This window comes from Ursus maritimus, unplaced genomic scaffold (genome assembly GCF_017311325.1).
Source record: "Ursus maritimus isolate PB19 unplaced genomic scaffold, ASM1731132v1 scaffold_4, whole genome shotgun sequence".
Taxonomy (NCBI): Eukaryota; Metazoa; Chordata; class Mammalia; order Carnivora; family Ursidae; genus Ursus; species Ursus maritimus.
This window is the reverse complement of record NW_024426552.1, coordinates 21,278,565-21,304,437: the sequence shown is the minus strand read 5'-3', so window position 1 is coordinate 21,304,437 and position 25,873 is coordinate 21,278,565. Positions and strand designations below refer to the sequence as shown.

Below are 25,873 nucleotides of genomic sequence, written 5' to 3'. Positions count from 1 at the left end.
AAATGTAGGTACAGCATAATTTCTTAAATTAAGAACCTTGGGTCAGTAGAATAATGGCAACCTGCCTCCCCCTGATGATCAGGGTCAATTACTCTTGACAATATGTTGGCTCTTTCCCTTGCCTGTTGATCTCTGCCAGTGCAATATATAATAGGATTTATGGATCCCATGGTCATATCCCTACTGTTACATTTCCTTTGCTGTGAAACAATCCTTTTGGTCTAAAGAATGGTTTTGCAGGATCACCAAATTTTCAGTAAATTATTTTTTTAGTGGTAGGGGCCAAGGCCTTGCACAGAGGAGAGGCAAAACCATATTATAATAAAGAAAAATCAGTGCTGCTTCCAGGTTGGAAGTATCCAATGTAATCAAATTTTCATTGAATATCGCTCGGAGTTCTCCTTGAAAAATGGTGCCATATTAAAGGTACTATTAGTCTCCGTTTCTTGGAGATTTGTTATTCCAGTAGCAGCATTAGCTAAATTAGCTTGCATGTATAGAAGGTTATGCTTTTCGAACTATGGATAGCCCCTATTTTGATACTTTATCTACTCCATGTACGTACCTTGGGCTATGGGGTAGCCAATGGCAGCATGGCTAAACATAACTTGCCAAGTCATTGTTTCTGTGTGGTTGTTTAGTGACTAATCTTTCTATGGTAGGTGTTCATTGGTTGAGTTAAAATGCAATACGAAGATCTTCATAAGTTGTTGTGACTCACGTAGATCCTCCACGTGTTACTTCCACAAATCTAAACACCTAACATTCCAAATATTTCCATTCAAGTTCTTCCCCAATCATGTAAGTTATTTCTCACTATCCACAGGTTTATTTATACTTCTCTTGGGCCACTTGTATTTCTACACAAATTAGATAATCAGGTGTGCTGCCTGAATCTCCGGTCTTTGGGAGGATGTTCCCAGATATCAGACTATGAATCAGGGATGAAGGGGGTTTATTGCAGAGTTCTCTTAATAACTAGTGTTGGGGGGGGTCAGAGAAGTAGAACTGAAAGAACAGAAATGTTGAACTAAGGTGCAGTGAAAAAGAGGATCTAGATAATCCTACAGAAATAATTAAAATTGTAATATGGCTTCAGAATGTTCCCTATTGGGCAAATGGACCTGCGATTTTTAATTATAAATGGATTTCTGAAAGGCTGTAGACTTCCCCCATGAGGGAGGGTAGTGTGAGGGTGGTAGCTCCCTTGTGGAGATTGCATTTCCCTGTGTGCCGTCAGCACAAAACACTCCCCGGGGCTGGGAATAGACGGTCTATCCAGGAGGAAGCAAACGAGAACCACAGCACAGCACCCATGTTAGAAGGAACATTTCTGTAAATAGGGATAATTCCAAAGGCCACATATAAATGGGAATATGTCTGAAAACTGCTGACTTCTTGAAATACTCTTTGTGTAATTAAATGGAGGAATGAATGCAAAGGCACTTCTGGTATTACAAGCATCACACCAATATAATATAATATTATTATGGAAATAACACCTTCAGGGCAACATCTGTCTTTATTTAACTGATGTACTATTAAAAAGAACCCTCTTTCAGCAGGCATTGAATCAGTTAAATAATTTAAAGCTTTGTGATAGTGACTTATAAAAATGTGAGAAAAAGGAAGTATCTTCTCTGCCTGCTTGAAATGTGTCAATCCTCCTTTAAGATTTTTAATAAACAAACTTCTCACTTTCCCCACAAAATCTCAGTGATTCAGAAAGACTTCTCAAAATTTTAGGACATCTTATATCAGCAAGATACATTATTACAATTAGTGAACTGCTATAGGTGCATTATTAACTAAAGTCCCTACTGTATTCAGATTTCCTTAGTTATTACTTAATTCCATTTTGCTGTTCTAGAATCCCATTCAGGATGCCACATTACAGTGAATCACTATGTTCTTCAAGCTCCTGTTGGCTGTGAATCACCATGTTCTTCAAGCTCCTGTTGGCTGTGACAATTTCTCCTTGTTTGTGATGACCTTGAGAGTTTTGAAGAGCAATGTTTGTTTACTTTGTAGAATGCCCCTCGATTGGGAATTTTCTTATGTTTTTCTCATGAGTAGTCCAAGGTTAGGTGTTTTTAGTAGGAAGATGATAAAGGAAAGGTGCCATTTCATGATATCATATCAAGGGTACATATCATCAACCTAAACCGTTATTGCTGATAGGATCCTTGACCACCTGGCTGAAGGACTGTTTTTCAGTTTCTCTGCTAGAAAAGTACTTTTTCTTCCACTGCTTTCTGTGATGTACTCTTCAAAAGAAAGTCATGTGTGCAGCCCACACATAAGGGGTAGAATTTATGCTCCCCCTTCTCAAGGGCAGAGTATCTATTTTAATTATTTGAAATTCTTACTCACCAGACATTTGCCTTCTCTTCCTTCCTTCTTTCCTTCCTCCCTTCCTTCCTTCCTTCCTTCCTTCCTTCCTTCCTTCCTTCCTTCCTTCCTTCCTTCCTTCCTTCCTCCCTTCCTTCCTTCCTTCCTTCCTTCCTTCCTTCCTTCCTTCCCTCTCTTTCTTTTCTTTCTTTCTTTCTTTCTTTCTCTTCCTTTCTCTTTTTCTTCCTTTCTCTTTTTCTTTTTCTTTCTTTCTTTCTTTCTTTCTTTCTTTCTTTCTTTCTTTCTTTCTCTCTCTCTCTTCCTTCCTCCCTTTCTTCCTTTCCTTCCTATTCAGTCATTTATTTATTTCTGTATGGAATCAGCCACATTTATCTTTTACTTTGGGCTATATCCAATACTACATAGTTTATTTCTGCTTGAATTGTTACAGATTTCACCATAGAAGTCTTTCTATTGGCTCCTGTGTCTCTTTGACATGCATCTATCATTAAGTGTGTATTTTTTTTAAAAAAGATTTATTTATTTATTTACTTGACAGAGATAGAGACAGCCAGCGAGAGAGGGAACACAAGCAGGGGGAGTGGGAGAGGAAGAAGCAGGCTCATAGCGGAGGAGCCTGATGTGGGGCTCGATCCCAGAACACCGGGATCACGCCCTGAGCCGAAGGCAGACACTTAACCGCTGTACCACCCAGGCGCCCCTAAGTGTGTATTTTTTAAAGCATTTTATTAGTTTCTGGCACTACAAGATACTCCAGGCTTACTTTGTATATCTTCTGCCTCAATCTTAGAATCAGGCAATTTTTCCAAGGAGTCTGGCTTCTTTTACTAGAGAAGGGTATTAGAAATCAAGGTCTCATTTCTAAGTGTACTCACCGCTATTGGAATGTTGCTTCTACACCCTCTCAACTGAAAGAAGTAACTCTATGTGTGAATACTAAACTGTGTGTATACAACTATAAATATTTATTTAATTTATTTATTACATCTATAAATATTTAAATAAGTAAACATGTCTATTATTAAATAAGTAAATATATCTGCTTCTACATTAGTTAATACAAATATAACTAACTACAGGTCATTACTACATGGGTTATTTTGGCCTCTTTTCCTATGGATCTGTAAACTTCCACTCAAACTATGAGAAACCTAAATAGCACCATCTGTCATTCATTTACTGAATTGTTCATTTCCACTTTCCACATGGAGTGGTATCAGAATTGTTAACCTAAATCCTCACGGACACAGCTCTAACAACTAGAATATAATGATTATGTACAGTTCCTTTTACCTTCGGTCTAACAGACTCTACTCATTTCCAGTTATTTAGGTCAGCTTCCTTCCTCCCTACTTTCAATCAGACTGTACACTCATTTGTAACACAGTTTGATGATATTCTCCATTCTATCCCCAAGAAGACCCCTGGTATCCTAAATTATTATTATTATTATTTTACAATTTGGATGTATTAAACTTTTTGTGCTGTAAAATTCTATGAGCTTTGCAAATACACAGGGCCATGTATCCACCATTATAGTATCATACAGAATAGTTTTATCACCCTGAAAATTCCTCCCCACTTCACCTAACCCCTCCCTCTTCACCTGAAACCATGGCAACTGCTGATTTTTATTCTATCTCTATAGCTTTGTCTTTTCCAGATTTTTATATAATTGGAGTCATACATTATGTAGCCTATTCAGACTGGTTTCTTTCACTTGGCAGTATGCATTATAGATTCATTCATTTCTTTCTGTGGCTTTATACTTCATTTAACTGCTGAATAATAGCCCTTTGTGTGAATGTACCACAATTTATCTTTTCACCGATTGAAGAACATCTTGTTTGCTTCCAGTTTGGGGCTATTATGAATAAAACTGTAAACATTCACATGCTGGTTTTTGTGTGGAGATTAGTTTTCAAATCAGTTAGGTAGATACTTAGAAGGACAACTGCTGTATTGTAAGGTAAGACTATTTTCATGAAAATGCCAAAATGTCTCACAGGGTGGGCTGCCATTTTTCATTCCCACAAACACTGAATGAGAGTTCCTGTTGTTCTGCATCCTTGCCAGCAATTGCTGTTGTTGCTGTTGACAGGTATTTGGGTGTTGGTCATTCTACTACTTGTAGATATAACTTGTAGTTATATTCCATTGTTGTTTTAATTAGCAATACCCTAATGATAAATGACATTGACCATTTTTTCATATGCATATTTGCCATCTGTATATATTCATTGATAAGGGGTATGTTCTGATTTTTGCCTATATTTTAATTGGATTGTGTATTAGTTTTCCAGGGTGATCATTACTATATACCAAAGACTGAGTAGCTTAAACAATAGAAATTTATTTCCTCATGGTTCAGGAAGCTAGAAGTCTAATATCAAGGTGCTGGAAGGGTTAGTGTCATTCTGAGGTTTCTCTCCTTGGCTAGATGGTCATCTATTCTGTGTGCCTTCACATGGTCTTCTCTCTGTGTGTGACTGTGTCCTAATTTCCTCTTCTTATAACAATACATGTCATATTGGATAGGATCACCTAAGTGACCTCATTTTAACTTAATTACTTCTTTAAAGACCCTATCTCCAGAAACAGTCACAATTTGAGGTACTGGGAGTTAGGACTTCAATATATGAAGTTTGGCGGAGCCCTATGTAGATTACATATTTCTCCTGTGTGAGAGTTGGTAGTTTTATTTTTTTAATGTAATTGTAATGTAATGTAAATGTAATGATGTAATTCATCTAAATTATCAAACTTATGGGCATAGAATTTTTCATAGTATATCTTTATTGCCTTTTTAATGTCCATAGGATCAGTACTGATGACTATTTCTGATATTGGTAATTTGTATCTTCTTTTTTCTTCCCCATCTCTCCTCCTCCTCCTCATTCTCTTCTTTCTCCCTCCTTCCCCCCCCCACTCCTTTCCTTTCATTCTCTTTCTCATAACTCTCACTTGTTTTGGTTAGCTGGACTAGTATTTTATTCATTTTCATGATCATTTTATGGAACTAGCTTTTGATTTTGTTTATTTTCTCTATTGATTTCCTGTTTTAGATTTAATTCATTTCTGCTCCGATTTTTAATAGTTTTTTTCCTTCCTTTGAGGTTAAATTGCTCTTCTTCTTCCAATTTTATTTTTTTTTACAACCTTTTAGAGATTTATTTACTTATTTTAAAGAGAAAGAGAGAGACAGAGAACAGGGGAAGGGGCACAGGGAGAGGGTGAGAGAATACTCAACCAGACTCCCCACTGAGCGCAGAGTTCCATGTGGGGCTTGATCGCAGGACCCTGAAATCATGACCTGAGCTGAAAACAAAAGCCAGTGCTTAACCAACTGAGCTGCCCTGGCACCCCATCTTTTTCTAACTTTCTCATTTTCAATTTTTTTCCAATATATGAATTTAATGTTACGAAGTTCCATCTCAACACTGCTTTTGCTGCATTTCACAAATTATGATTCATTTTCATTTTAATTCTAAATAAGTTTATTTTTTTTTAAATGGGTTCTGTCTGGGAGTGGACTATGTGGGACTTGAACTTATGACCCTGAGAAAGACCTGAGCCAAAATGAAGAGTAGGATGCTTAACTGACTGAGCCACCAAAGTGCCCCTAACTAAGTTTAATTTTTATTGAGACTTCTTTGTTCACCAATTTGTTATTTAGAAATGTATAGCTTACTTTCCAAATATTTGGGGATATTACATCTCTCTATTATTATACTCTAGCTTAACTCCACTGTGTACTGAGAAATACTTTGTACAATTTTACTTTATCTAAATATGCTAAGATGTTTTATGATGCAAAATTTGGTCTATCATCGTGAATGCTCCATTGGAGCTTGAGAAGAATGTGTATTCTGCTACTATTAGATGGAATAGTTTGTAAATAACAATTAAATCAAGTTGATTGATAGTACTGTTCAGATCAACCATACCTTATTGATTAACTGTCTGAACGTCCTATCAATTACTGAAAGAAAGGTATTGAAGTCTTCAACTGTAATTGTGGATTTCTCTATTAGTTCTTCAGTTCCATCAGTTTTGTCTCAAATAATTTGGAATACACTTGTTAGGTACATACACATTTAAAATTGTTATGCTTTCTTGGAGAATCGACACCTTTATAATCACCTTTTTATGAAGTCTGATTTATCTTAATACAAGTTAAAACAACTTAATAATAAGTTGTACTTAATACAACTACTCCAGTTTTCTTTTGATTTGTGTTAACATCACACATCTTTCTCAAATTCTTAACTTTGAACCCATCTGAGTTTTTCTTATTAAAAGTGGGCTTCTTGTAGACAACACAGAGATGAGTCTTCTATATTTTAATCCACTCTGACAAAATATGCCTTTTAATTGATTTAAACCATTCTTTTATTTGTTTGTTTTTGCTTAAGACAACAGAAATTTATTCTGTCACAGTTCTGGGGCCTAGAAAAATAAAATCAAGATCTCATCAGGGCCGTGAGCTTTCTGAGACTCTGGAAGGAATCTTCCCTTACCTTTTTCTTCCTGTGGTGGCCTTCAATCCGTGGTGTTCCTTGGCTTGCAGCTTCATCACTCCCATTCCTAGCCTGCAGGTATGCAGAGTAAATTACACTCCAGACATTTTCACATGTTATCTAGTTTTAAAACACCTACAACAACTAGCAAAACTTAAATAATACAAAAACATTCTATTTTTTGTCAATCAATAACATGGTATTTTCTGCTTCTCATAAGGATGCCAATCATATTGGATTAGGACCCACCTAACCTTCCAAATAAAGTTACTTTTTAAACCATTTATATTTAAGAATTGAATCAATATCTATCAATTATTAAAATCCTCCATCTTTGTTACTGTGTGGCTCAGTCGGTTAAGTGTCCAGCTCTTGATTCTGGCTCAGGTCATAATCTCAGGGTCATGGGATTGAACCCTGAGTTGGGCTCTTCACTGAGTGGGAAGTTTGAGATTCTCTCTCTCCCTCTCCCTCTGCCCCTGCCCCTGCCCCTGCTCATGCACATGCTCTCTCTTTCTCAAATAAATAAATAAATCTTAAAAACCCATCTTCCATCTTGTCCCTTATGGCATTGCTCTTATTACTCATTTCACTTTTCCATATGCTATGATCGTCCAATACATTGTTTGTTATTTCTTTAAAAAGTTATCTCTTAAGTAACTAATAAGAAGAAAAATAAACTATTTGATCTTGCCTTCACTTATTTCTTCTCAGACACTCCTTCCTTTATGTAGATCTGAGTTAATTACCTATATAATTTTCCTTCTCCATAAAGAACTTTTAACATTTCTGGAAATGAATTCCTAAGCTTTTGTTTCTCTGACAAAATCTTGTTTTTCTCCTTCACTTTTGAAGGACACTTTACTGGTTATAAGTCTAGAGTAGTGGGGTCTTGTTTGTTTGTTTGTTTTCTTTCAACATTAAAGTAATTCACTCCACTGTCTTTTTGCTTCCATGGTTTCAGATGAAAAGTCTGCACTAATTCTTATCCTCTTTTCTCCCTTAGGTAAGATGTTTTTATCCTCTGTCTTATTTCAAGATTTTCTCTTTGTAGTTGATTCACTTCAGCTTGAATATTTGCATATAATGTGCCTACATCTAGTCTAGGAGTGTTGTTTTGTTTTGTTTTGTTTTGGTGTTTATCCTGTTTGGAGTTCTCTAATTTTTCTGGATTTCTGATTTAGTGTTGGTGATTAATTTTGGAAAGTTCTGATTATAACTTTAGGCATATTTTCCTGTTCATTTCTTTTTTCTTCTAGTATTACAATTATTCACATATTACATCTTTTAAAATTGCCCCACTGTTATTGAATGCTTTGTTTCACTTTTTATTCTTTTTCTCTCTGATTTTAAATTTCAGAAGTTTCTATTGCCATATCTTCAAAGTCACTGATTCTTTCCTTGATATTCTAAAAGTAAATCCTTATTTCTGTTAGAATGCTATTGATTTTCAGTGTTTACTTTTTATTCTTTACTAGAATTTCTATCTCTCTTTTCACATTACTTATCAGTTATTTCATCTTGTTTACATTTTTCAGTAGCCTTAAAATATTAAATATATTTAAAATTTCCTGTCTGATAACCACATATCTGAGTCTGGTCCTGATGCTTGCTTGCTTGAATGCTTGCTTTCTTCTTTCTTCCTTTTTCCTTTTTTTTTTCTTTCTTTCTCTCTCTCTCTCTCTTTTTTGCTTTGTTTCTTTAGACTGTGTTTTTATTGCCTTTTAGAACGTCTTGTAAGTTTTTGTTGAAAGCCAAGCATGTATTATTAACTGAGGTTAATAAGCTTTTTTTGTTGCTGCAAAAATGTGATGACTTTCAAGCTCTTTATTTATTGGAGCTGAAACCAGAGGTCTCAGATATGGAGCACAGAGCAGTGAACAAAATAGAAAAGAATCCCTAACCCTCAGGTATGCAGGAGTAAATTATGCTACAGACATTTTCACATGTTATCTAGTTTTAAAACACCTACAAAAAATAGCAAAACAGAAACAAGACAAAACATTCTAGTTTTTTTCAATCAATAAAGTGAATTGGCATATATTTGTAACATATCTAACTCAATTATTCTTGAAAAGTAAACTTGCCTAGTTTTTCCTGTGTGTGGGGATGTATCCTCTGACATTTGTTTGTGGATTTCCAAATAACAGCATTATATTGTCATCACAATACAATATATTTGATGACAATTTAATGTTGATAACTTTCTATTCAATGTGTGTCTTCTCTGTCTTCTAAAGTTCTTGAATGTGATTATTTTATAGATATTACCTGAGCAAACTATTACAATCTTAGCAGTATGAAATAAAGTGCATGTCAAAAGTGAATGAAAGTTCAAAGAAGAAAAAAAATGTATTTTGTACGCAGGGTGGTATGGAAGTCTTTGAGAATTTGACTACTACAATGATGCAGATAGTGACAGTTTTACTTCAGAATATAAAATTTGGGGAGATTTCAATTTTATTATTTCATTCTACAACTGTGTACTAAGCATCAGCTCTATAGCAGTCCTTTTATTAGTACTTTATATGAAGTAGTTTTAGTAAAAGCCTATCAAGCTGAGCACATTGTGATGTCACAGGATAAGCTATTCATTGGCTTTTCCTGCCCCATGTTTCACTGTAAAATAATGTACAGACTTTAGCTATTAATAATGAATAAGCACACATTTTATCCATTCATATTATTTTAAAATAGTATATGACCCACTTGTGTATACATTAATTTCTTATAAGTCATATAAAATGATAGGGTGTGAAAATATTTTCTATATTTTGAAAAATTACTTATGTACTAAGTGTATGACTTTGTTGAGCACATCACTTAACTTTTTAAAGCCTTTGTTATTCATCAGTGAAATGGGAATAAAGACATTCTCCTCACAAGGATTCATCAAATAATCAACATAAACAATAAACGTATGATCATTTGGTTACCAATAAAGCTTATAACAAATGTAATATGCTATATTCACCAATAAACATTTATTGAGTACTTCATGGATGAACTGTACCATTTCATTAGCTTTGAGAAATTGTGCAAATAAAATAGATATGCTGCATAACCTCATGATTATGTTTATAGGGAAGATAAAGCATACACATAAATAACTATAGTTTAAGAAGAGGAAGGAGAAACAATCTTTTTTATTTATTTCTCTCAAGACCATAAATGAGGTCCTATATTAGGAGGCAATGTACACAGAACATTATTTAATCCACTCTAAAACACTGTGAAGGAAGAGTTTTTTATTTAATTTTTTTTAAAAGATTATTTATTTATTTATTTATTTATTTGACAGAGATAGAGACAGCCAGCGAGAGAGGGAACACAAGCAGGGGGAGTGGGAGAGGAAGAAGCAGGCTCATAGTGGAGGAGCCCGACGTGGGGCTCGATCCCGTAATGCCGGGATCACGCCCTGAGCCGAAGGCAGACGCTCAACCGCTGTGCCACCCAGGCGCCCCTTATTTAATTTTTAAGAAGAAAAAGAAGCCTTGAGAAAAATGTTTTAGTTTCCAAGGAAAAACATACATCTAAAATCAAAACACACTTTAATGTGCTTCTCCAATTTCAATTTGACATTGAAAAGTATTCCTTATTAGATGATCACCATCAGGTGAACTTGCAATTTATTTTCTAGAGAACAGTTGGAGGAAAGATATGTCTGAAAAGCAAAATGTTTTCAAAGGTCATGAAAAAGAGAATGCTAACAAAAGGTAACAGGACATTCTCCTAGGGAGCACCTTACATGATAATTTAATTTCTTAAAATACTCAGATAAAAAGGAGTTCTTTTACCCTGTTTTTTGCCTGTAAAGACTGGTAGGGCTACCTTCCAGTAGGCAACCAAGCAAAAGAAATTAGTTAACATATTAGAACCTATAGTTTTGCCCTATGCTTTGACATTTTATTTTCCTATTAATTTACCAAACCTTTAAATCTAACTACCTCAACACTGTAGCTCATACACAGCCAGTAATATAAATATTCAGTTTTTTGAAACTTTGAATCTCTGGCTGGAATTGGAGGTTATTTTAAATATAAATAAATACATGAATAAATAATATGCTGAAAAAAAAGAACATGAACTACAGACAAAAGACAATGAACTACAAAATCACTGACTTCTATTACATTCAAGCACAGGGTTCTTAAAAAAATAGTCATTGTAATTAAGAGGGCAACATTTTCCATTAGGCATCTTTGTGTTACCTAAATGACATAATAACATTAATGTAGGCTAATTATATAAGGCATATTTTGAAAACTTATTGGTTTATATGTTCCTATATAATCTGTGATGCTTTAATAAAAAGATGATGCCATATTTTTCATTATATCTGATTTTCCTTTCCCTAGGTGTAGTTATAACTGTCTCTTTAACCTAGAACAAGTAACCTTATATGTAGACATTTTGAATTCACAAAGTCCAAAGTCTGCATGATTTATCAGAATCAGAGAGTACATCAAATACTGATGAAGTCTGAACACAGACTTGCCATCATTTTCCTGACCCTGTAATTCAACTAGTCTATGTGCTTAAAGCACAGGAAAAGAGCAGGGTGATAAGGGGGTGGGAGGTGGGGGAGAAACCTCAGTTAGTTTAGTAAAGCAGGTTCTTTTCCCTTTATACATATATTTTTTGTATTTTGCACTGTTTCTTTAACCTTTATAAGAAAACAATATTTATTATCTCTGAAGGATTTATGTACTAACAATTTATTTCTAGGGAAAACATGATGCCCATAATTCTGTATCCATTATGATGAAATAACAGATTTAAAGAAAGAATAATAATGGATTTACCTTAACAAACATTTGGCTATCAAAATTGAGTGGTAGAATCAGAAAAATGTAGCAGAATGATGAGGAAAAATTTTAGGTACCATTTTCGAAAGATTTGAAGTAATATTTGAATATGACTTCCAATACAAAAGATGATGGCACAAGCCATTGTATTTTGTAGATAACATATAGCTGGGGCCTGTTTTGTTTTTGTTTTTGTTTTTCAGTTGTTCAACTTGTTTTTTAACTGTAATATTTATAATATGTATATTTAATACAATTAAAATTGTGTTTGCATTCAATTTACCATCTTGCTACTTGTTTTCAGTAAAGACCCAGGAGGAGCCCTGTGTGGATTTTCCATAGCTCTTTTTCTGCCTGGCTGTTTATTTCCAGAATTCTGCCTTACTACTTTCTGTAGTCTCAGCCTCCCTGAACTCTGACATTCTTTCTTCTATATAGTAAAGCTGCAGGACTCAGTTTGGGTCTCCTTCCTGGGCAAGTATTCTTGAAAATTGCCTCAAAGTAGAAATATATGGCAATTGTAGATGGTCATATTGTATATATTATACATTTCCCTTTGCTCAGTTCTGTGAAGCCTGTTGTCCAATGTCTAAAAATAGTTATTTTACATTTGGTCTCCAGTTTTCTAGTTTTCTTTTCCTCTTTCATTTTTAATGGAAGAAGTTTGTGGCTCAAAGTGTAAGTCCTTAAACCATACTATTTCAGTATCAATTGATGCTTTAAAACTTCAGAACATGAGGAAAATCAGAAATGAGAAACCCATGTCATAAACAAATTAAATATGGTAAAATGTATTCTCCCCACCCCAACTCGCATATGAGAACATATATCTAAAATCAGGGAAGTAATGTAAAAGCTAAATATGTCACAAAAAATAGCCATGGTTATGTTGGTGGTTGAGGAGGTAATTGGCCTCATCATTGTTAGATGACAGAAGAGGGAATGAGCACTGATTCCTATTTTCTTTTTCTTTGGCAATGTTGAATTTTGTCAATATATTGACCTTTTTTTTTTTTTTTAAGATTTTACCTATTTATTTGAGAGGAGAGAGAGAGAGAGCACACATAAATTGGGGGGACGGTTAGAGGGAGAGGGAGAAACAGGCTCCCCACTCAGACACCTAACTAGATCCCAGGACCCTGAGATCATGACCTGAGCTAAAGGCAGATGCTCAACTGACTGAGCCACCCAGGCACCCCTGTACTGACCTTTTGGTATGAAGTTCTGACTTCCTTTAAGCTTCATTGGCTGCTGAAGCCAATCCTTCAGTTCAACCTATTTTTTAGTAGATCCCGGAGACAAGCTAGTCTTAAGGCAATCAATGTAATTTTATGTATCTTTAAAACATGCTAACTACCTTACAAGAAGATTTATAGCAGGGGGCACCTGGGTAGCACAGTCGTTAAAGCGTCTGCCTTCGGCTCAGGGTGTGATCCCGGCGTTCCGGGATCGAGTCCCACATCGGGCTCCTCTGCTGGGAGCCTGCTTCTTCCTCTCTCACTCGCCTGCTGTGTTCCCTCTCTTGCTGGCTGTCTCTCTGTCACATAAATAAATAAAATCTTTTTAAAAAAAGAATATTTATAGCAGGTTCCATTTCCCTTTGGGGAAAAAACTCCTAAAAACCTTACCTACTCATGGATAACTACTATACATTTTGAAATAAAATACAAGAAAGAAAAGAAGAGAAAAGAAAAAAAAAAGAGAAGAGAAAAAAAGAAAAAGAGAGAAAAGAAAAGGATAGAAAAGAAGAAAAGGAAAGGAAAGGAAAGAAAACAATAGAAGGAAACTACCTGAGTAGGGAGAATTTGAAGGATTGTTAAAACTTTGCAGAACAGACTGGCATAGAGAGAATTTCACATTTTTGTGGCTTTACCTTCATGTCTGAATATCTTTGTATGGGGCAGTTCAGCTAAAACATCCAGAAAAGCTCTGCTGCCTTTTGGTCACAGGAAGTGGCAGAAAGAAACTACAGCAACAAGTGATGCTGGAATGTGAGGGGAGCTATCCTAGAAAGGAGACAGTAATAAAAAGGAGATCTCAAATCTGTGTATTAGAAATGTCCTAGTCTCTGGATGACCCCTGAACCACATATAGGCATGACAAGCAAAAAGCAGTCTGCACTGAGATCTGAGTTGTCACTCACCACAGGCAAGACAAAGTATACATTTCATCTAAGTAAATTAATTGCCCACTAAAACAAATATATCACCTTTTCAGAGGAATATAAAATAACTCAATTCCCAGAACATAATATTCACAATGTCCAGAATGCAATCCTAGCTTCAGCAATCAAACTACGAAAGAAATAAAAGGCATCCAAATCAGCAAGGAAGAAGTCAAACTTCCACTATTCTCCGACATCATAATACTCTTATGGAGAAAACCCAAAGACTCCATCAAAAAAATGCTAGAACTGATACATGAATTCAGTAAAGTCACAGGATACAAAATCAATGTTCTGAAATCTGTTGCATTTCCATACACCAATAATGAAGTAGCAGAAAGAGAAATCAAGGAATCAGTTTCATTTACAATTGCACCAAAAACAAAAAGATACCTAGGATTAAACCTAACAAGAGGCAAAAGATCTGTATTCTGAAAACTACAGAACACTTATGAAAGAAATTGAAGATAGCACAAAGAAATGGAGAAACATTCCATCTCATGGATTGGAAGAACAAATATTGTTAAAATGTCTATACTACCCAAAGCAATCTACACATCTTATGGAATCCCTATCAAAATACCACCAGGATTTTTCACAGAACTAGAACAAACAATCCTAAAATGTATATGGAACCACAAACCACCCCCAAAAGTCAAAGCAATCTTAAAAAATAAAAAATAAAAAAGCTGGAGGCATCACAATTCTGGATTATAAATTCTATTACAAAGCTCTAATGATCAAGACAGTATGCTACTGGCACAAAGACAGGCACATAGGTCAAAGGAAGAGAATAGAAAACCCAAAAATGGACCCTCAGCTCTAAGGTCAGCTAATCTTCGACAAAGCAGGAAAGAATATCTAATGGAAGAAAGACAGTCTCTTCAACAAATAATGTTGGGAAAACTGGACAGCAACATGCAGAAAAATGAAACTGGACCACTTTCTTATACCATACACAAAAATAAATTCAAAATGGATTAAAGACCTAAATGTGAGACTAGAGACTGTCAAAATCCTAGAAGACATCATAGGCAGTATCCTCTTTGACATTAGCCATAGCAACTTCTTAACTAGATATGTCTCCTGAGGCAAGGAAAACAAAAGCAAAAATAAACTAATGGAATTTCATCAAGGTAGAAAGATTCTGCACAGTGAAAGAAACAATCAACAAAACTAAAAGGCAAACTACAGAATGGGAGAAGATATTTGCAAATGACATATCTGATAAAGGGTTAGTATCCAAAATCTATAAAGAACTTAACAAACTCAACACCTAAAAACAAATAATCCAGTTAAGAAATGGGCAGAAGACATGAATTGACACTTTTCCAAAGAAGACCTCCAGGTGGCCAACAGACACATGAAAAGATGCTCATATCACTCGTCATCAAGGAAATACAAGTCAAAACTACAAAGAGATACAACCTCAAGCCTGTCAGAATGGCTAAAATTAACACAAGCAATAATAGATGTTGCTGAGGATGTGAAGAAAGGGGAAAGTTCTCACACTGTTGTTGGGAATGCAAACTGGTACAGCCACTCTGGAAAACAGTAAAGAGGTTTCTCAAAAAGTTAAAAATAGAACTACACTATGACCCAGCAATTGCACTACTAGGTTTTTACCCAAAGGGTACAAAAATACTAAATCCAAGGGATGCATACACCCCGATGTTTATAGCAACATTATCAGCAATAGCCAAATTATGGAAAGAGCCCAAATATCCATCAACTGATGAATGGATAAAGAAGATGTGGTATATATATGCCATGGAATATTACTCAGCCATAAAAGGAATGAAGTCTTGCCATTTACAATGAAATGGATAGAGGTGGAATATATGTGCTAAGTGAAGTAAATCAGAGAAGGACAAATACCATATGATTTTACTCATGTGTGGAAATTAAAAAACAAAACAAATGAACATGGGAAAAAGAGAGAGGCAAACCAAGAAACAGACTCTTAACTATAGAGAACAAACTAATGGTTGTTGATGGCGAGGTGGGCAGGGGAACGGGCTAAGTGGATTATGAGTATTAAGGAGGGCAATTGTGATGAGCACTGAGTGTTGTATGTAAGTGATGAATCACTAAAGTCTACACCTGAAACTAATATTACTCTATGTCACCTAACTAGAATTTAAAATACAAAAAAAACAAAACAGAACAAAAAAACTTGAAATGACAAAAACAAAAAAACAAATAACAAAAAACAAAGCTATTCAAAATATCAAGAGGATCAAAATCATTAGGCATCATGGAAATTAAAATTAAAATCATAAGGTGTCAATATACATACATCAGAATGGCTAAAATTTATAAGACTAATTTTGTGTTGATAAAGATTTGTAATCTAAAATTCTACTGATTAGTATAAAAATATTCCACTTTGGAAAACTATTTTGGAAGTTATTTACTTCTTAAAGTTACTCTCTATACAATGCTGTCTTTCCATGCCACGGCATACAACCAAGAGAAATAACAGCATGTATCTACACACAAAAATTTGTATACACATGTTCATGGGACTTTTATTTAAAATTAACCAAGAACTGGAACCTACCCATAAGTCCATCAACATGTATGTAAATAGATCCAATCTGTCATATTAATATAATTTAATACTATTCAGCAATACAAAGGATTAAAATACTGGTAAATACACAACATGGATGAATCTCAAAGTTATTTTGCTAAGTAAACTTAGTCAAACACAAAATGATATACAGTGTAGGACTTAAATTTTATAATTTTGTTAAAGTGCAAGCGAATCCTTTGTGGCTGCCTGAGTCTAGAGTCAGGGGTAGAAATCAACTCAATAAGGGGCACAAAAATCTTGGGAATTGTGGAAAAAGTTCTGGACCTTAATTATGACAGTGACTTCCTCTTCTTCCTCTTCTTCCTCTTCTTCTCCTTCTTCTTCAACCAACAAACTAAAAGGAGAGGCGAGAACCATGCACAAAACACACCATCTGGCTGCACTAGCACACTTTGTTCTAATTTGTTCCATGCTTCTGTTCCTATTGGCAACCTTTTTATAATAAGATACAACAACATATTCACCTTGTCAAGTAAGAATATCCTCTTTAGCTCTATGAATCTTGGACATCACTACCTAAGTAGATATGTTGAAAGGAAACAAAAACACCATTACATAATGAGAAGATAATTGAATCTTACAAACATTATGGAATAATAAGTTCAAGAATAGTAATTCTATACATGATAGGAAAAAATCCACCATTAAAATTCTTAATAAAACCTAACTTTCATTGATTTAATTTTCACTGATAATGAAAGTGCAATTTACCTAAAAATTTATTTAGGAATGTAAGTTAAGAGAAACTTAAATGCTTATTGACTATTTAAAGAAATTACTTCTTCTACATTTAGACAAGGGAATAAGGAGCAAAATGTCTTTAACAATGGAGAGGTAATCAATGAGATTTTTTAAAAAAATCGATTATATATAAAATTTACACAAATTTTATATATATATTTAGGTGCTTATTAATTAAAACATAGGATACTTGAGATATTTTGACATAGAAACAGCTTAATTTAACAAAATGAAATGCAGTCATTTAAAACAATACTGAAAATTATCCCCTTGGCACTTAAAAAGTAAGATTCTGGATCTCCAGCTGATTAGATCTAATGCAAAATGCATTAGTGTTTAGTGGCAGACATTTCAGAGTGCTTTTATCAAGAGGTCCAAACAAACTCAGTGGGTCATAATGTCAAATCAGTGGAATAATTCATGAATCAGCTCATCCTCTAACTTATTTTTACTTGCCAAATAATTGGCCCTAACCCCTAGTAAGCTTATCTTAGAAATTAGAGATTTACAAAGGTGAAAACTTTGTTTTTGTTGTTTCTAAAATAGCATGCTTTTGAAGTTGTTAAAGATAGATATTTCATATTTTTGTCCTTATTTTTGAAGATTGACCTTTTTAGGACATATTCTCTCACATTCATTCTCTCTCTCCCTCTCTTTTTCTCTCTCTCTCTCCCTCCCTCCCTTTCTCACTACCCCTATCCCCAAATATAAATATATGAGATTTCCCCCCCCCTTTTCTTGCTTAGGAAGCAAGGAAACTAAAACTAATAACTAATACTAAACTAACATATAAATAAATTTGCCAAGCAAGACAAAATTGCATTTTACCATATGCAAAGTGATTCTTAAATTCAGTTATTGTGACAGTGAAACACAGTAAGTTTCTCTTTGTATTGATCATGTACCAATATGATGCAGAGGCACATATTTCAGACAAAGGTTCAGTTTTTCAATAGATTCAAATGCTATGAGTGACTATCAGGAAGTTGAAGACAGGCCAATGAAATATATCACTACTAATGGTAAGCAATTCCAATGCTCTTAAAAATTGTCAGGGAGTATCCTGATATTCTATGTAAGTTTCGGGTGAATGTTGGATTTTGCTGTAATGGTAACATCAACTGTTTGACAACATAATTCATGATTAAGTCCCCCTCCTATAAACTAATATTAGAAGGTATTAAAAAAAAAAGAAAAAACTCAAACTAAACTAAAACTAATCTACTCAATTTAAGATGGTGATACCAATCAAGTCTTATAAATTAAATCTTTTCTTTAAAATAGACTATTTAAATATTTAAATTGAACTTTTTTTTTTAGAAAGAGGGGGAGAGAAAAAAAGAGAGGGAGAAGCAGGAGGGAGTGGCGGAGGGAGAGGGAGAGAATCTTAAGCAGTCTCCATGCCCACTTTGGAGTCCAATGCAGGGCTACAACTCACAGCCCTGAGATCATGACCTGAACCAAAATCAAGAGATGCTTAACTGAGCCAAACAGGCACCCCTAAACTGAACATTTAAAAACTAAATAAAAAATAAAGTAAATTTATTATTATTATTATTATTATTTATTTATTTATTTATTTATTTATTTTGGCTAGACTTCACGGTTGTTTTCAAGAATTTAAGTTAAGAGGAAAAAAAATGTAAAAGTCAGTACAAGTCCAAAACTTCAGTTCTGTTAAAGAATCCAATTGTGGCCCTACATGGAGTTGTTCATGCTAAGCCCCATATCAGCAAACCAAAATTTAATTGAATTTCTGTTCTTGGCTGTCCCAGAAAAGAAAGGCCTAGTTCAGCCAATCAGCACCTGTCTGCTCAGCACAAGCTGCCTGACCTAAATCCAAGACATCACTTTGGTTCCATATAAGAAAAATAACTCTGCTTTAACCAATTACTAAATGCCTAATATAAAAATATATGATTGGGGCGCCTGGGTGGCACAGCGGTTGGGCGTCTGCCTTCTGCTCAGGGCGTGATCCTGGCCTTATGGGATCAAGCCCCACATCAGGCTCTTCCGCTATGAGCCTGCTTCTTCCTCTCCCACTCCCCCTGCTTGTGTTCCCTCTCTCGCTGGCTGTCTCTATCTCTGTCGAATAAATAAACAAAATCTAAAAAAATAAATAAATAAATAAAAATATACGATTAACTATACCAAATAGATTGAGATTTAAAAAAAACACAGGCACTTCAACACATTTATGGTTTAAAGAAAAATTCACAACGGAAATTAGACATTACTTAAAACTATCACTAAAAAGATACATCATGACAAAACATAGAAGATGGAGACAATAAGTACTTAGGAGAAAATTTTACTTAGAGAATTAATTTAGGGGAGCCTGGGTGGCTCAGTCAGTTAAGCATCTGCCTTCAGCTCAGATCATGATCCCAGGGTCCTAAGATCAAACCCCACATTGGGCTCCCCTCTCAGCAAGGAGCCTGTTTCTCCCTCTCCCTCTACTGCTCCCCCTGCTTGTGCGCTCGCTCTCTCGCTCTCTCTCTCTCTATCACATAAATAAATTAAAGATCTTAAAAAATAACCCTATTAGTTATCATTTCAATATAAGAAAACTGAATAATTGCCTAATTATAGAAGTATAGTCCATGTCTTAAATGAAGAAAGTCTTCTGAATTCAGACATCATGAATTAATAGTGATTTCCTTAATGAAAATTGAATGATAGAATCAGTTTATGATATCATATGTGAAACATAGATCTCTATTCATTTATTTAATCATTTATCTTAATTACCTTTGGAAGTTTCAACACTTGAGCTATTTTTAAATTTTGAGCCAAAAAAATCAATTTAATCCACATATCAAGAATTTAAAACAAACAAGGGGCACCTGGGTGCCTTAGTCTTAGTCCCTTGGGTGACTGATTCTTGGCTTTGGCTCAGGTCGTGATGTTGGGGTTGTGGGATTGAGCCCCATATCTGGCTCTGGGCTCAGTGGGGAGTCTTCTCGGGATTCTTTCTCCCTCTGCCTCTGCCCCTCCCCAGCTTCCACAAACACAACACACACTCTCTCTAATAAATAAATAAATCTTTTAAAAAAAGAATTTAAAACTAGCAAATGACAGGAAAAGAAAGCACACTTTTAGAATAAATTACATAAATATGAAGTAAACAGTTTCCAGATAATGCAAAAGACCTCATGTAAGCTTTCTAAAATAAACACAGAGATATATCATACAGCAGGGAGCCAGAGTTTTGTTAGAAACAGATATCACACTGTTAACTTATTCAGTAACATCAGGCAATGTGAGGAGATGATGTCCCAAAATGACATCTTGAAAAACAATTCAAAGCAATAAAAAAAATTACTAGGTTTTTTGATGATAGAAAATATATTTTATAATTATCTGATATTTATCCAAGGAAAATAAAAATGAAAAATTCCATGATGAATCTTTATGACAGACAGGGTCAGACCCAATGTTGAGAGTTTCATTACCTAAAGAGCTAATTCTTAATAGAATAGAGCAGCTTATAATTTATGCTTTCTTTGTGATAGACTAAAAATAACTACCGTTTTGATATTAACAAAAAGTATTTCCAAGGACAGTACAAGTGAGCATCAGCACAGCAAATACTGGAACATGAAAACCATTTGGTTTATAGTCTTATTTATTATAATAAAGATTATTTTATTCATTGATCTTATTGATTTTCTTCTATGGAATGATCCACATAACTATTAGGAAATGGTGAACACAACCCCCTTAATGAAAAATGAATGTAGCGGCAGAACTGATCCTTCCTATTGACCAGTGACTTTCCTAAAATGCATTTATTTCAGGTCAAAAAGGGCCGATGTCTGACTACACATATGCTGAAAGATGTGATGTCTGCTTCTTCTTCGGCTGTCTCTAGGACTTCACTCAAGCTCAGGGATAACCTGATGGTTAGAATTGCAAAATCTACTTAGTTCAAATACACCTTCATCTACTACTGAAGTGAAATCATGTAGTGCCAAGCAACAGGGAAAAAACACAACAAATAATATATATATTTTAAGGCATTGTCCCCTTTTTCAGAAAATACAGGCTAAAGGCACAAACTTGCAGCTAGCAGATGAATGAGTCCTAGAGGTCTAATGCACAACATAATGATGGTGGTCAACAACACTGTAGTACAAATTTCAAAACTGCTGAGACACTAGATCTTAAATGTTGTCACCCCCCCAAAAAAGAAGAAAAAGGAATGATAATTATGTGACTTGATGGTGGTATTAGCTAATATTATGGTACTAATCATAATGTGATTAAACTTATACCGTATTGTATGTCAATTATACCTCAATTAAAAAAAGAACATGTCACTAGAGAGGCAGGACTTGAGCAAGAATTTGAAGAAAGTGTAGGAATTAAGAAAGAAATAGTGGGATTGGTGGTGATTAGGGAGAATATTGAAGCACTAGGGTCAGGACCAAGAGAGTGTGAATGGACATCAGTGTCTGATGAAAGGGACAGATTTCACAGGAATGGATAAAAAGGAAGAATGGGAGTTAGAATGGGAGGAGGTTGTGAAGGTCATGGAAAGAAAAAGGTTGCCAACATAATGGTGATGTAAGCAAAGAGTATTTGGGGAAATTATTGTAGCATCTTTGTGAAGTATATATAGTGAAGATTAGAGGCAATCTTCTGTCTCTATGGAAAGATGAATGAACATAGACTTGGGTACAATTTTTGGACAGCATTGTCTCCAAGAGTGGAGCAGAGCAAAGTCACTTACCCCAGGTATTTTTACTACTTGGTGACTCTGAATAAATTCTGATATTTGCTCAGACTCCATTACACAGTTATATATGTTCCATTTGTATTTCCCTAGGTATATGTAGCATATTGTCTCCTATAGGGTCTGGGTAAATTTCTTTAAAATTTATTTCATATGTGTCTTAACTGTAAAATAAATTTAGTGATATGACTAGAAGAATCTTGAAAGGTAATTAACATTTCTTCAAGAAGAAAATAATATTTTACTTCTTAAAAATATCTGAGATTACCAAGATGAAAGATCATTATTACAAATTTAGCATAACAATATCTAGAATGGAAATATAAAGAATATAGTGATTTATTTTACAAGAACACAATGTATGAAATTAAAATCTTTATCATACCTAAGTCTGAATGAGAGCTATGCCTTAGAGTAACAGTGTGCTATAATAAAAATGTTACTTTTATTATCCTAAAACATGTTTTTGCCAAACTTTATTAAATCTGCTTTCTGTTCTTTTCAATTACAAAGGACAGAAAATGTAATGCTTATAGAAGAATTCAAATAAACAAACCAAAAATCTCTTGACCACTATATTTTACAGGAGAAATGCTATTATCAGGTCTATTAGTTACATCTTTCCTATGCATTTATACGTGAATATACACGAACTGTAATGTAGCCTACTTAAGGAAAGACATTTCCATCTATTTTATTCACTGCTGGATTCCTAATTCCTAGAAGCATTATTGGCAGCAAATATGTTCAATGAATAAATGGATGTACAGACACAGGAATAGAGCAGGGGACCAAGAGTGGGAGATGTTGAGAACAAGTTTGTAATCCAGTGAATCTGTGAGCTTCATGGTTTAAAGAAACAGACTTGAACATATGAAGGGCAAGATAGCAGTAATGGGAGGGTTCAGCTTCTCAGCAAAAAGAAATCCAGTTGGAAGTAGAAGGCATTTTTTTGTAGATAGTTCACTAAAGGGAAAGAAGGAATCATGTGATAGAAATTAAGGAATCTCAAGCGGGATAAAAAATGGAAGTAACTGACCATCCAAACACTATCAGTTAATGTCACTGTACTTCAACCTAGTAAAAGACAAAGGTAAATATTTTATAAAATCAAAATGTAAACAAAAAATCATTTAAAAATTAAGAAGCAAGGACCACAATTGAATACAAAACTGATAGTGATATACATAGTTTTCAAACTGATAATAGGGAATACACAGAACAATTACACCGAGTCAAGTAACTTTGCAACACAGTGCTCTGCGCAACTCAGTAGGTTGTAACTGAGGCAGAAAGAACTGATGAGAATATGTTATTGGAAATTGTTAATGCTGAGGAAAACAATGTAGGATAATTAAAGAGATGGAAGGATCCTTAATAATTATTATGCCCAAACCCTTTTATTTTCCCAACATAAAAATTGAGACCTTGGGATTCTAAGTGACTGGATTCCATTCACATAGCTAGTCAGTGACTGAGCTGAGGTCTCATTTCATGTTATACAATCTCTTTGGCTACCTCACAGTGATGAGTCAAAATTAAACTAAAAAGATATGAGGATTTTAGAATCTTAAGGAAAAAAATCCCCATATTTTATTTTCAGAACTTAATCATGTCTTTAATCATCTCTGGGACAATGGTGTTTTATGATTGTTAATAAATTCTATCCTACTTATATGGATTCAGGTTTCCTTCATTTTAAGACACAGGGATAGAATGCTCTCTCTCCAAGACAACACAGTGAAAGTCATTCTTAAGAAAAAGACAGAAAGAATTGACGATCGAAGGGAAACATCACTTTACTACCCAAAACATACTGGTTTGAAATAAGTATTTTGATGAGATGCTTTAGAAAGCAAGCCACATTATTCTCTTTTAAGAATGTCTATTCATGTTTTCATGGACTCACATTTCCTTCAGAATTGGTAATTGGGCATTGTGATGAAGCAAGCTGTGAGATTCAACACATTTAAAACTAAATGACAAAAACCAGAATGATTGTTCAGTGCATTTGACCTGAGCGGCAGGCAGACCCAGGTGCCCCATTTTGGTTGATTTTAAACTTGTCATTATTGAGTGGTTTTAAAGCTTATATGATTATTTAGGTAAAGTAGCTACAATGTCACAAATTGTATCATGAATGGGGCATATTTATCCAAATATATCCAAATATAATAATTTAAATGGGAACAACAGAAGAAAAATTAGACCCAATCTACTTTTGGCACCTTTTATACAGTTTCATAATAAACTGACAGAATTCCCAATAGGGATAAAGGAGGAAAGAAGGAAAAGTTGTCTTTGGAAATGAATGAAGATGTTTATTAACTCAGACTGGAAAGAGAAATATGCTTGCATGATGAAGCAAACGGTGCTTAGGTGAGTGTTGAACTGGGTTAATGTTCTTTAAGCACCTGATTAGGATGGTCTTTCAATAGGTTGGAGCAAGCATGCAATCAGTACTGGTACTTTGGTCTGGGAAGACCTATGTATGCTTCATCTCAAAGTATCCTAAGTAAAATCGGTATTAATTTATCTTTGATCCAGTGTCCAAGAGTTCAGTCAGCTTACCAGCCCTACAACAGAATGGAGCTTCAGCCATCCGCGGAAGGATGTAGAGGTGTCTTTTGCCGATGTGGGGCAGGTAGCCAAAAAAGGAGTGTTCAACAAGAGGATGAGGATGGACAGAGCTCAGATCAAGGCAACCCCTTTAGGATGACCTTCCTTTCTTTGAGAAGCCCAAAGCAGGCCATTTTCCTTACCAAATCGGTCTCCAGAGAGCCTCATCTGAAATAGCACTAGCAAATGAGGAAGCATTGCAGATCAGTGCCCTTGAAAATGAACTTGCTGCTCTCAGAGCTCAGATTGCCAAAACTGTGACTCTGCAAAAACAGCAAAATCTCATTGCAGTTGATTTAGATTCTACCACATGCAGGTGTTACTGCAGGACCACCCTAGGTCCCACCACTTTCCCCATCCCCACCTCCCCCGCCCNNNCCCCCATCAGAGCTCCACCGAAGTGTATCTGTTATTGACCTGATGAAAGACCAAAGAGGTTTGAAAAAAGCCTGTGCTGGAAAGACTCTGGTTAAGAGCAGTCCAAAGAAAACTGATATGCCATATATGCTGGAGAGCCTTAAAGATGGGACCAGCGTGGAACTTTGGTGAGTAAAAAGGTCAGAACAGGATATAAAGCCCAAACTGGTGGAAGCTCCTGACCCTGCTGTCCTCCTAGCAGAAGCTCTGAAAAAGAAATTTGCTTCTATCTCAAAGGGATACTCAAGGTGAAATTGAAAAAGGAGTTCCACAGTCTGCTTCAGAGCCCACCTCAGAAACAGTGTCGTTTGAGCCTCACATGTTGGAGTACACAGGAAAAATGAAGGCTTTAACTGAAAATATTTCAACTTCCTAATAAACAGTGATTTGAGAAAAACTATCCCTGTTCCAGCTGTTGGTTTATTAGGGCTGCTTGGGTAGTAGAAATCAACACTATTTAGTAATACCCAAATTTAGTATTCAGTGGTCTCCTTTAAATCTAATTAGATTCAGCAATAACAAAAGCATTCTAAATTGGGGGGGTGTTTGTTTGTTTTGGGGTTTCTTGTGGGTTTTTTTGAGAAGGTTAATTCTGAAGTTTTCTGTAACGTGTGTATTCGGACACAACGTGTTTTTAATGTACACCCAGGATGTTTAGGTTTCTAGCCTTGAAAACAATTATATAGATTTCAGAAGAAAGGACATTTGTGGATGTGAGTTTTTAGTTCTTAACACTAAATTATCTGTGTGAATGCTTTATATGCATATATTTGGATACAAAAACACTGATTTATCTGTGTGAATGTTTTATATGCACTTATTTAGATACAAAATAGTTTGTAAAATGTAATAATGATGTCAGCAAGGATACTATTACAATCATTAGCTGTCAGTGATTATTTATTCTTCGATGGA

General features: G+C 34.9%; 1 pseudogene; it reads left to right on the top strand.

Annotated features, from left to right (window-relative positions):
* Positions 1-24,321: 24,321 nt before the first annotated feature.
* LOC103673188 lies at positions 24,322-25,334 on the top strand (annotated as a pseudogene).
* The last annotated feature ends 539 nt before the right edge of the window (positions 25,335-25,873 follow it).